The sequence below is a fragment of the Castor canadensis genome, chromosome 6, assembly GCF_047511655.1.
Source record: "Castor canadensis chromosome 6, mCasCan1.hap1v2, whole genome shotgun sequence".
NCBI lineage: Eukaryota > Metazoa > Chordata > Mammalia > Rodentia > Castoridae > Castor > Castor canadensis.
In genome coordinates, this window is record NC_133391.1 from 95,444,349 (window position 1) to 95,458,483 (window position 14,135).

The following is a 14,135-nucleotide window of genomic DNA, read 5'->3' on the forward strand; positions in this document are numbered from 1 at the left end:
ATTTACTCATACAAAATCTTCCATTTTTTCTTTGAAATATAAACTAATAGCCCAACAAAACTGTAGGGATAATGGTGTCAATTTGATGCACACCCTTCTTTATATTCCTTTTTCTCTCAGTACTAAGAAATCAAAAGTTTGAAAGATTTGAAATGGAAACATAGCTCAATAATGTAATTGAAAATATGACAAGCTAAAATTCTGTTTTAGAATTTGGACATATCTGTGTGTCCTGGAGGACAACCTCTATGTTTTTCACATGTTTCTTCAGTGAGGAAAGGGGGGCAGCGATGTCCACCATCAGACTTAAGGAATGTGGTCTGACATGACGAGGAGTAGATGTGGAAAACGGATTGCATACTGCTCTCTTCTGTCTGAGAACTTTATCCAGACCTTTAGAGCATCTGTGAATCACTGAAAATTATATCCTTCTGATTTTTATTTTTTATAAAAGAGGCTCATGGCTTTCACTGAACTCTTGCAAAATGAAGAAGCAAGACTTATTGCATATGTAGAATAGTAACTGAACTTTATAGTCACTCAGTGGCATACTTTGTCAAGTAGGGATGAGATAAAAGCCATTTATGACTTAAAGCTTTCATCTTAATAGATCTAAACTAATCCAGAAGGAAAGGTGATTACCTTCCAACTTTAATAGCATGATTTTATTTTCTGCTAGGCAAGTAGAACACCTCAGTTAATACAAACATACTGTTCGCTTTAAAATATTTCAAATGTACTATGATGGATTTGGTATACATGCTTTGTAAAGATGTGAAAGTCGTGAAACTGGTTCCTTTTTATAAACTTCACCATAGAGATAGCAGATGCATTTGTCAAAGCATGCAAAACTGCTTTCACACGGTTAGATCTACTCTAATTATCATATGTTCTTCTTCCTCCTCCTTTCCCCAACCATGAGCAGGAGTACACATGCTTAAGAGTCCATTTCCTCTCACCCATTCTGTTGATGCTGGTATGATGGACTATTTTCTGTTTTTACTTTGGGGAGTATGACAGAATGGAAGCCTAAAATCCATCACCTGGGATGTGAGACAGTTGATCTTCATGGTTTTGTAGCATTACACGATAGTTGTGCTGTTTGAGGAGAGAAGGAGAGGAAAGGAAGGGGGAGAAGAGAGAGAAACAAAGACAGAATGAATTTTTCCAAGATTGAAGCCCATTTATGAATGCTATCTCTTAGCTAAATATCCTAAAATATACACATGTAGGTGCATTAGCAGAAATTATTTTGAAATTTTCATATATTCTTTCAATCTTGAAATCAGAACCTTAATTATTTTTATGTTGTTTCTAAGTCACAAAAACAATGTGAATTTCTATTTTATCAAATAATGATTTAAGGTGAAGATTTTAAGTCTTTTAAAATAATTTTAAATTTAAATTTATTTTACTTGGTACATGAAAATAATTGTACACATTTATGGGGACTATGTGATGTTTCAATACATGTATACAATGTGTAATGTTCAAATATCTCCATCTCCTCAAACTATCATTTCCTTATAATGAAAACCCTTAGTATCCCCTCCTTCTGCTTTTATTATTTTTTTAATGAAAATGACAGTGCATTATCATTATCTGTCATCACCCTATTGTGCAGTAGAACACATAACTTCTAACTCCTATCAATCTATAGCTTAGTACTAAGTGACCAACATTTTCCCAGCCCATCCTCCCACTTTCCTCAAATATGGTAACCACCATTCTATTTGCAACATTTCTGAGTCAACTTTTGTAGATTCTACACATGCGTAAGATCATGTGGTACTTGGCTTTCTGGGTCTGGCTTATTTCTCTCTAATTTACTGATCTCCAGTTCAATCCACTTTGTCAGAAATGACAGTACTTCATCTTTACTTATGGATGAGTGGTATTCCATTGTGTATATATTCCATATTTTCTTTATCCATTCAACAGTTGATGGACACTTAGATTGTTTCTTTTTCTAGGCTATGGGGAATAGTGCTGCAATGAACATGGGAGTGTAGATGTTTCCTTGACATACTGATTTCATTTCCTTTGGATGTATATATTTAGTAGTGGGATTAGTGTATCATATGGTAGTTTTCTTTTATATTTTTGAGGGAAATGATCATACTTTTCAACTGAAGACACATTCTCAATTTTTTAGCAGATTTGGAGGACATTTTTGGCAGATTTGGAGGACATTTTTGGCAGATTTGGAGGACATAATGTTTTATTTTTGTCAAAATTCCTCAACATTAGGTATACAGTGATTGACTCATTAGCAATAGCAGGTAGCAGGGTTATGTCTTCCAAAACCAACTTTTCCTCTCAATTGTACCATGTGGTGTAATAGAAAATTGTTTCACCATCATCCTCAGTTCCTAGCAAGAGCTCCTCAAACTCTTGGGATATCCTGAATTGCAGGAGTATCTTTTGTTATTCATTATGAGTTATGTGATTAAAGGATTAAAAATTTTAACCCCACCCAGACCCATTAGGAGGAGAGAGGGACTGGAGATTGAATTCAATCATTTGACCAGTAATTTAGTCAGGCATGCATATAAAATAAAATACTATATAAAAGTCTGAAACAATGAGGCATATGGAACTTACAGGGTGGTGAACACATAGATGTATTGCGAAGGTGGTAGGCCTGGAAAGGATATAAAAACTCTGCATCCTGTTCTACTCCCAATCTTGCCTTAGGCATCTCAACCTTTGGGCTGTTTCTGAGTTCTATCCTACATAATAAAACTGAGATGGGGTGGGCAGTAGAAAGAGAATAATAATAACACAAAGGACTAGGGAACAAGAACAGGACAATATCCTCATATTTTTTGCCAAATATCTTTCTCCACCAATGTCCTGGAATAACAGTTGATTATGACTAAGACTATTTAGTACAGTGAAAAGTGGTCCCTGGCAATGACCCCATCAGTGGCTTTCTCCCAACTCTAGAAGATAGCTAGAGGCCTCAGTTACAAGCCATTATGGTTGTGGTTTCATGCAAGCACCTCCCCTCAAATCACTACCTTGGCTCTGAGAATACCTTACAAAGTAAACCATTCCTGGAAATGATGTCCCACTTGTTGGAAAACCACAATTATGGCACATTTCATTAGCATAATCATTAGCATGATAATTAAACTCTATCTATAAAAGTATCAAAGACCCAGCACTTAGTACACTTGATTTCTTGGTCAAGCTGCCTGCCCTCAGTTTCTCTTGGGAGTGTGCTATCATTTATGATCAATTCTGCTTTAGTAAAATTTATCTCTTGCTTAAATAAATCTGCTCTGTTAAACAGTGCTATATGTATCCACCTCAGAATTCTTTCTTTGGTGAGACTAAGGACTTGACATTCATTTCCCTTGACAAAACTATAACCACAAATGCATCATTTTTCCTGAGTTGTTAATTATTTTAATGAATTATCAAGCCTGAAAGAGGGTCATGGGGACCCCCAAATTTATAGCCAATTGGTCCCTGAGACTTGTAGCTAGAATCTGAAGTGAGAACTGTTTTGTAAGATTAAACCCTTAAATGGGTAATATCTGATGATAATGCTAGGCAGTAAGTACCAGAATTGAATTGTAAGGAATTCGGTTGATTTCAGAGAACTAGTGTTGGAAAAACATATACCACAGCACATGAAATATCTTTCAGGAATAGAAATAAGTCAAAGGAAGCTACAGCTATAGGTCACTGGCACTTTACTGATGACACCAACCCTTACCACCATGAAGTCTGTGAAATAATCATCTCTCTATTAATATGAATTCCCGTGTTCTGATTATGGGCAAATCACTCTTCTAGAGCTATGGGGGACAGAAAGGTGAATTTGACATGGAGGAAGTTAATCTACCAGCTAAGGAAATTTGTGTTTAAAAGTTATACTATAAGATAGAAATATTACATGGCTAAACCAAGATATCACAGAAGTGTACAGAAGTGAGCAATTCTTTCTAAGTCAGGAGAAAATGGTGAAAACAATGAATGATAATTTAAAAAAATGTAAAGTTCTATGAATTGGTTATTTGAATTGATTATTGAAAGACTGAAGCAATTGCAGGCACCCAACAAATTCCTCACTTATAAAATATTGAATCAAACAATTAGGAAGGAATAAGTCAAGAATGACAGTTATACCATGAAAAATCAAATCCATTCACAATGCTATTTGTTTTCCATTGGCACTTACTGCAATTTTAGTATGGTGCATTATACTCTTCTAATGTTTGTTAAATAAAAGAATAAATCATCTTTGTTTAAAAAAGGCTTATGACAAGCACTAAACTGGAACCAACAACAAAAATGTAAGGGAAAAAGCCAGGGTTTTAGCCCTCATCTAATTTACGGTTTTTGGCAGGAGAGAATCAATGAACTACTAATTTTACTTATTAATGTGACAGAACAGGGGTGATGACAAGGAGGATCATGGGACAATATGAAGTTGGAGAAGGAAGATCAAACTATACTTATCTTAAGACCAGTAGAGAACCACTAGAGAATTTAACAAAAGGGGCTAGGTGATATGATAACATGTGTGTTTTGAAAAAAAAATACTTGATGGATTTATGATGTTGGGTTAGCCATATAATCTTTTAGAGAATCATTTTTCCCTTATTTGTTTAATACAAATACTAAAAATACCTAAAAGTGATGCTGTGAGCACTTAGGGATAATAGATAAACTCAGTATGTGATACATTATAGGCTCAGAATAAATGACAGTTGGATAATATTGATGGAATCACAAATGTGGCATTCTTGAAAATAGTAAATTTTAAATATATACATATCTCCACCTTCTCTTCCCTTCTGTGCATAACACAATGGAAAGAGCATCAGACTTTGGTCCAGGAAATCTAAGTGAAAGCTTAGATCATGACTTCACTGTAGGCATCTCCTCTGAGGCTTGGTTTCTTCTTTATAAAATTGAAAAAAAATGATCCTATCATACCTGCTTTGAAACCACTGAGAGGCTCAAGTAAGATAATATAACTGAAAATTCTCTTAACCTAGGAAAGCTTGTAGAACTAGATGGTGTTTGCATATTATTTTAACCTCACCTTGATGTTGGCAACCATGTCCGCCTTACTGTGACAGGAGAGCCATCAGTCACTGTGAATTTCTTCTCATTTTCATTACTTACAAATCCATCAATGTAGAGATATTAAACTCTTTGTAAAAGGTTCCCACACCTGGATAAACTATCTCTTTTGACTCTCACCTCTGAACCTTTTCTGCCCTGTAGTATAAATAAATCCTTTTTTTAAATGCCTGAATGTCCATCAGGAAAGACTAGTTTTCATTCTTTCTGTTCATGGGTTAAATTTTTTTGTCCCTTTTCTTGGATTTCTGACCCTTTTTCTGAACTGATACAATTTCTTCCTTAATTGAGTTATAGGAAGATCAATCCTTTCACCTTGAAACTCGACCCCTCTTTAGTTTGATAATCTGAACTATTTCTCAGATTTTCTTTTAATTGTTATTTCAGGAAAAAGCTAATCATTGGTATATCATATCTCATTTGTTTGATGAATTTATTTATGCTTATTAATCTCTTGAATTTTAATATCTGAAGCTTTTATTTCTTATGACTTAGTTTAAAAAAGGTAAACATCAAATTTTTGTACTCATAATTGATCTAGCAGCAAAGGAAAGCTGTAGATATAGTTGATTTGAATCAAATTATGATTATGATATTTGTTAATTCAAGACCCTATGAAGAGAAGTGAGTCATACAGTTAAGATGCTGGAGTTTTCTTTATCTTTATTCTTTCATGTGCAACTACCCAAATATAAAACTTTAAGAAAGAGTTGTATAACCTTAGGATTATAAAAGTATATAGAAACATCCTATTGTGCTCTAAGTTATAGTATGAAGATAGGAAACCAAACCCTTGGGCTACTATTTGATTTCAGTGTTTGTTTTTTTTGCCAAAAAAAAAAAAAAACCTAGAAAATTATTGCCAATTTTACTCTTAGGACACAACAGGTTTCTGTGTACATACATTGAACACTGTAGGGAGAGCAGATAATATATCCTGAGGAAATTATCTAGAGAATAACAACTGTTGTGCAGTAAAGACAATTTAAACTGATAAATGAAACACTTGAGTGTGCTAAAAACCACAAGCTAGAGAAACCAATAATGCTCCTTGCCATCTTTTCACACTAACTGATGCTACTGTGGGGACATATAGGTAGGACTGTAGAAGCTGTTCTTGTAAAACTATAGAATCAAGGGGCATTCAGTTTGACCTGTTTGAATCTAATGACCAAATCCCCCACCTCCTTCTTCTAGTGGCAGGAGATAACTAAGTAGGAACTTTGGAATCCTTTTCCAACTAGAACAGATAATAAAGTTTTATTGATCAAGATGCCAATCAACTTGTAGTTAGTTTCTTTCTCCCTTTTTAGCTGCCTTTTACCATTACAACTGCCTCCAATTGTACAAACAATAAAATAGTCAGCACTTGAAAAAATTTACTTTTATAAGGCATCATGTCATATAATTTATATTGAACCCTAACATCAATTATTTGAGATTAGTACTATTGTTAGCTTCATTTGCATTAGTAGGAAACCAGAAATTATGGAGTTTAAATGTATTTTGGAGGGATCACACAGCAGGAAATGGTGGAGCTGGAATTCAAACCTGGGTCTTGAGTGCCAGGAAAATTAAACTGAGGCAAGAATGACTAATAGGTCAAAGGAAGTCACCAATAACTACAAAAGCAAACAAAAAAGAGACTGACAGGCTGACTGTTCTTGAAAACAAAAGAAAAGAAAAGAAAAAATAAAACCTCAAGTCTCTAACATGGTATAGGAATTTGATTTTATAATTAGTCTATTTATCTTTGATAATAGGTGAAAGAGTTAATAAGTAACAATGAAAAATATTAGAGAAACACAGGCATGTATTTAGAAATACCATGTTACATAGCAATGCTTTGCTATGGAGTGCCATAGAATTTCCTTCTGGGAAGAGAATTAAAGGGAATACATGAAAAGTTCTGGATCACATGGCGTGTGTGTGTGTGTGTGTGTGTGTGTGTGTGTGTGTGTGTTTGTGTGTGGTGCTGGGGATCAAAGCCTGGGCATTGCAGATGCTATGCACTTGCTCTTCCACTAAAGCTACAATCCCTCTTCCAACTCACTGGTTCTATTGTGGTGGTCAAATGAAGATAAGGTCTGTTCCCTGTTCTCTGGTTCTCCCATTGAAAGTCAGTAGCAGCAGAGGCAAACAAGTCTAGCAAGGGCAATTGCAGGGCTGAGAACTTTTGTTTTCAATATGAAGCTGTGAATATGATAAGGGTCACCAAGAAGATTTAATTTAAGCCAAAAGGCATAGCATATAGGGGTAAAAGGAAGTCACCAGCACCTAAAATGGGATATTGGAGGCTAACCACATTGGCCTAAATTCTGGTAAGAACTTGAGAACCCTCCAAAATACCATAAAGAACAGCTCTACTATGGGGCTATGTAAGCTGTTCCATGGAAAAAAGTCATGCTTCATGAACTCCTTGTCATAAGTGGAAATTGGACCTTGGACAGACACCCCCATCTCCCATTAGATAGAGGAATGTTGGAACTTTCAGTCCAAAGCAGAGGTGAACCCAAGAAATATCTTAACAAATGAAAATTTATAAGACAAACCAATAATTCAAAAGGAATGAATGTAATTAATGGAACTATTTCTGGGGAAATTTGCCACAGGCTTTTGAGAAATTTAAATATGAGTCACTTTCTTTCAATAGCTAACTTCAATTGATCCAAGTTTCATCTACAAGAAATCTAAGTAAATGCCACAATGTACACCTATCCAGCACAACAATAAAAAAATACCTTGTACCCAGAAACATTTATAACTTGTCAATTAAAAATAAATATTCACTATATTCTTAAAAAAAAGAAATCTAAGAGTCCTAAGAAATCAACTTATGATTTCATCAGGGTTTTTAAATGGCCTTAACATTTAAGGCAATGTTTGATTTCAGTAACCAATGAATTTTTACTTGTGGCATTTTGACATCTCCAAGCATAGGTATTCTGTTACAGAAAGAATAGTGGATTGAGAAACAGAAGCCGTGTTCCAAGAGGGTATTTGTCTCTTAATTTGGATATGTGGTAATAGATGAGTCATGTCACTTCTCGGGGCTAATTTCTTCATCTGTAAAATAGTGAGATTGTATTACCAGGTGACTTCTGAGGCATATTTTGACTCTAAGATTTTATAAATATTTAAACTGTTATTTATTTATTTATTTAATGATTTCCCTGAGTAAACTCTGACGAAAAGAGCTCTGTTACTACCAAAAATAAACAAATAAATTAAAATTAAAATTAAACTCAATTTTGAAATTCTTATATAGTAAACTTGAGTTTCAAATACCTGTAATTAATTGCTCTTGGTGGGGCACAGTGAATTCCAAAGAAGAAAACTGGAAGCGATTCCAAATAGATGGCACTGGCATACTTGAAGTAGCAGTTATGTAAACATTTGTCTTTGCAATTTCACATTAATAGAGGCACCTGTGTAGAGTATTGGATACTACTGTGCAACCCTGTAGAAAGAAAGAAGAGAAAGAAAATCATTGCTAACATTTATTTAGAATGAGTGTTACTAGTTGCATAAACACTCTGTGGTCAAAAATTTCAGTTCCAGCTGGAAAATAAATTGAAGAAACAGTGCACGAAGCAGGTGATTGTGCTAAGGTAGCTTGTGGTACTGGGCTATTTTTTCCCTATTCCTAAAATATGATTCTAAAATATGGCAGTACATTGCTATCACCTTAAGAAACTTATAAAACTTCCCATTTCTCAACTTACACTCTATACAAATCAATGCTGAATTTCTGGGCATGCAGTGCAGGCATTAGTATTTTTTTTTCCTAAAATTCCACACACGATTCCAAAGTTGTCTTATATGCTTCAAAATGGACAAGAAAAATAGCATGACCAAAGTACACTACAAAAACCCACCATTATCTACAATGAAAATGATCCATAGCAATATTAAATTTTGCCTTTTGTGTTCAAGACCATAGGAGTATATTTTCAAAACATCTGACTTCAAAATTTCACAGTAGCAAGATGTTACACTCTAAAGCAAGTATTACATTCCCATCAATGCTGCCTGACTATTTCTGATTTATAATTTGTAATGAATATTACAGATTTTAGTTCTGTGACTATATTAAAATTTTCCTTTGACATTAAATTTATCTTTAACCACACCTGACTCTTCTTCATGTCTACTTTGAAATGGACTAAAAATTTTAGGTTATCATTAAGGTTCTGAGTTTGGCTAAGCCCACCTGAATGTGTCCGTTATTATTTTGAATCATTTAAAACATTTTAAATTTGATTTATTTTTAAAATTTTTTAAACTTTATTTTAACAACTATATAAAACATAAGAATGGTACATATTTATGGGGTAATGTTATTTCTGATATATTACATATGTCATGCAATGTTTATATCAGTTTAAACATATCTATCTGCTCAAAAAAATTATCATTTATTTATAGTGAAAAATTTAAACAATCCTTTCTTTCTAGCCTTTTAAAATGTTCACTTTGTCATTATCTATAGTCACCCTACTATGCAATAGCACACCAAAATTTCTTTTTTGCTAACTGTAACTTAGTGCTGATTGATGACCTTTTCCTTTACTTTCCTTCTTCCTACTCTCAAGGACTCAGTAACCACCATTTCTCCCTTGACATCTATGATCTCAGATGTTTTTAGATTTTATACAAGTGAGGCCATGTGTTATTTGTCTTTCTGTATTTGGCTAATTTCTTATTCGTTGATGAAGATGAGGTTGTTCACATTTCTTGGCTATTGTGAATAAAGGTAGAGTTAACATGGAAGTGCATTATCTCTTCAACCTACTTATTTAATTTTTCTTTGGATATATACCCAGTAGTGGGATTGATGAATCATATCTTAATTCTATTTTTAAATTTTTGAGGAACCTCCATACTGTTTTCCATAATGGCTGTGCTAATTTACCTTCCCACCACAGCATGAAAGTTTCTCTTTTCTCCACATTCTTTCCTGCACTTATTTTCTGTTATGGCTTGGATATAAAACGTCCCCAAAGGCTCACATGATGAAGACATTGGTGCTGTTTTGAGGTGATTGGATCATGAGGGCACTAGGCTCACAGATGGATTAAGCTATGGGTTACTTCATAGCTGAATGACCTGTTAAGGAGGAGGGGCTTAGTTGGAGGAAGTGGACCACTGGGAGTGAGACAATGAAGATATCTTTTCCCACGACCCTGCTCTCTGTCTTTCTCTGCTTTTTGGCTGCCATGTGCTGGGCAGCTTTTCTACACCATGCACTTCCTGCCATGATGTTTTGCTTTGTTGTGAGCAGAAACCTCTAAATCCATGAGCCAACTAAACCTTTCCTCCTCTCCATTTGCCCCAGTAACATGAAGCTAATACAGTATCTTAAGTCTTTTGTCTTTCTTTTGCCATGCTGGGGACTTAACTCACTTATCTCAAGCTTGAGATAAGTGAAAATGGCTATTATCAAGAAGACTTTATAACTTGTAGCTCAATGACAAAGCATTTGCCTAGCATGCAGGAGGCCAAAGACTCAAGCTTTCTGTCTCTAGTCAATGGGAAACTTCCAGGTTTTTAGCTGCTGGCCTTTGCTTTCTCCCGAAAATATTGTTCTCTTTTCAGGCTGCTCTGGTCTCTTTAATTCAATTTAATCTAAATTAAAAACTTCAGTTTAATCTGAGAAATCAAAAATTTTAATCTTAACTCCTTTAGTGGTTGTATCTTTTCTTGACAATTGCTGTCTATAACCCTTGTTTTTAATCAATTATTTCTCTTTTAAAAGTATACCCAAAGAATCCTTGTCATCTGTCATACCCTTTTCAAATTCTGCATGCCTAGTTTTTAGTGTCTTCTGATTCATCAGTTAGCTTTGTTCTGAGTGTTGAGGTCTTTAATAGTGGACAACTTGAATTTGGGGATGTCCCAGATTTATTTGTATTATTGAAAATAAAGAGTGCTTACTTCCAAACTATGTGACTCTTAACAAAGAGCTTTTAAACAACTTATCTTCTTTGATTCATATGCTAGCCTCTTGAGATACAGGTCATGTTCTATTATGCCCATTTTGTACATGTGAAACTGACACTTAGTGAGTTTAAGAATGCTATCTTCAGTCCTAAAGTAGTAATGGTGGTATGGGGCCATACATTCCAGTTTGAATTTTTGTTCTTGGGTTCTTTACTACAGCATATAGTTTATGCACACCAGTAGATAGTCAATAAGAATTATGGTTAAACTGTGTGTCTGTTAATCTATAAGTGATCTATGAGCTCGATCATGACTTGATATTATACATGTTTTAAAAGTGGGAAAACTAAAGGCATGTATCTTCTCCCTACCATGAGTATAGAATTTTGTGAAGCAAGGATTAGGAAAGAAGATTGAAAATATACTCTGAGGAGTAGATCTTCCTGTGGTAATACTGCATTACAAACGTGTGAAAAAGACAGGGAAAAACATGAGCAGCAATAAATTACGGCCAAAGTGAGTTTGCTTATTAACTTCCTTTCTGTTTCCTCGCGACTGGCAGCTAGCAACTCTTAAAAGTGTTCTTTAAAACCTGGGAATGATAGGCATCCTCAAGTTCAAAGACTTCCTTGAACCTTTTGGACCTACAACTACAGCTAGAAATCTTGTTGAAACAGGCTTCTCTGGGTAATTTCCAACAAAGTTGGATACATTGCACTGTTAGAACTAGTTCTCTCAAGGCTGTTCATCACTAACATTCTGGTCTTGATTAGATTTGGGTGAACAGAGACTGCCTGTGACTCTGGCCTGGGGCATATACACCTGGTTTCTCTAACCTGACTTTGGTCACTAGGATAGCACTCAGAGTCCCTCCCCTTCTGACACAGTTGTCAGGCAATGCCTGGTATGCCTCACACATAGATAGGAAACACATCATCTCTACATGGATACTAGGGGCTATTTTTTCCTTAAAACAGGACATCTTTGCTACCTTTCTTAAAAATGCAAATACAAAAGGCTTTTGGGGGTTTTTTTTGCATGAATCATCTTTTTTGGGATAGATTGTCATTGACAATTGATATTAAATCATGTATATTAAGCATCCATATGTTCACAATAATTGGCTAAGTAGACCTGTGTACAGGAAGAGAAGAGAATTCAGCTCAGAAATATAAGCAGTCATAATCTTTTCTTTTTGATTGGCTCTAATGAAAAATGCAATTGGCAGACACAGCTCTACTCCCACAGGCTTTATTCCCTTTGATTTTAGAGTGGGAGCAGGGTATGCTGAGCAAGAATGATCATGTCTAAAAGATAAAACACTTGTAAAATCATTCAACATTTGGTACTTGTTTCGTTGAAAAGTAGCAAGTAATTCTGTAAGTAACTCTTAGAGGCTCTTAAAATGGCAAAATCCACGAGTTGGACTTGCTATCAAAGCTCATCTGCACCCAGGAAGACTGAGTTTTAGGAGCAGGCATTGAGTAATGTATTAGTTTTCACACAAAGACCACTCTTTGCCAGAGGTAATTCAGTTAAGGCCAGGATCTGAAAGAGGCTGTATCACAAGAACACTGGTGCCTTCTGCAAACAGATCTCAGTACTAGAAAAAGAGTCAGCAGCTTCTGACTCCAGGAGAACTTTCATCCCAATGGATCTCAGGTCAAGGACTCTTTAAGAGAGACTGCTCAAAATGGGATGATTGCTTCAAAATCTGATTCCATATTAATTGGAGTCAGTGTTCAGGTCATATACTTTCTATATCCTTATGTAATCCTACATGATGATAATGTGGACTTATGCTCATAAGGACCCATCTTTTTATTCAATACTAGAAGTAAGCAATTGTGTTAAGGAGCATCAGAGTGAGCTTTTTCTCACTCCTGGTTATTACTGAACCTAACTTGGACTAACTGGGGGCTACTAGAGATGCAGAAAAGACACAGGATAAACAGACAGAAAATTGGGGCCAGGTGTGTTGGGCACTCGGGTGGGGAGGCACAACCCTCATTGGTTCTTTTCTCTATTATTCTTTTCATTTACTCTACTTCTTTTTTCTATCTTTATTCTTTAAGGCCTTACTCCTTTACAGTTCCTTAAAACCTTGCTTCTAAAATCTTCTTTAAAACCTTGCTTCTAAAGTCTTCTTTAAAACCTCTTTCCTTAAACTCACTCTGTCCCATGTTTTCTCTTAGCTTTTCTTTAGCATAGTCTCTCTTAAAGTCTTTGTCACCAGACTTGCACTGTCCTGTGCTCTCTCTTTAGCTTTCTTAAAGCCTGGGTACTCAGACTTGCGAACAATAGCAGCTGCACCTAAAAACTGCATATGCGTAACTCTTAAAGTCTTAGTCCTTAGACTTGCACTGTCCCATGTTATCTTTAGCTTTCTTAAAATCTTGGTCCACAAACTTGCCAGCAATTCCCCTTTAGCAATTCTCCTTCAGCAATTCTTTTCCCTTCAGCAATCTCCTTTCAGCCATGCATTTTCCCACTTCAGCAATCTCCCTCCAGCAATCTTTCCTTCCAAAAACCTTCCACATCCAAAAGCCCTCTCCATCAGAAAGCCAAAAGCAAAAACCCTCGCATCCTCCTTCAGTGAGTCTTTTATACCAAATGGTAAACAGCGTGGAGCAGGAGTTCTCGGGGAGGGATGTGACATTGTAACAGCAGAAACCTGCATTCCTGCTTCTCGGAACATAAACAACTTAGGAGAAGCAGCTGTTCTGCATCTTCCCCTTCTGTGACTGGGGCTGTGCCAATCTCAGCCTACAGATAAACATCTTAGGAAAAGCAGTTGAGCTGTACCTTGCCTTGCTTATGTGCAGTTCTCAAAGGCTTCTCAGAATCTGCTCTCCACCAAGCATGAGCGTAGGATAGCTTGAGTGTAGATGTAGGAGGCTTACAAATTTTTCTGCTGTTGAAATGGTAGAGTAACATGGGATATTCTGAAGGAACTACAAGATGCTATCATCTTCCTAAAAATGAAATCATTTACCCTGATGTGCTGACATCTCCTCAAGGCAGTCATGCACATTTCCAATGTCTCCCTAGGAGAAATGCTCCATGTATCTTTCTAAGTAGATTTTGCA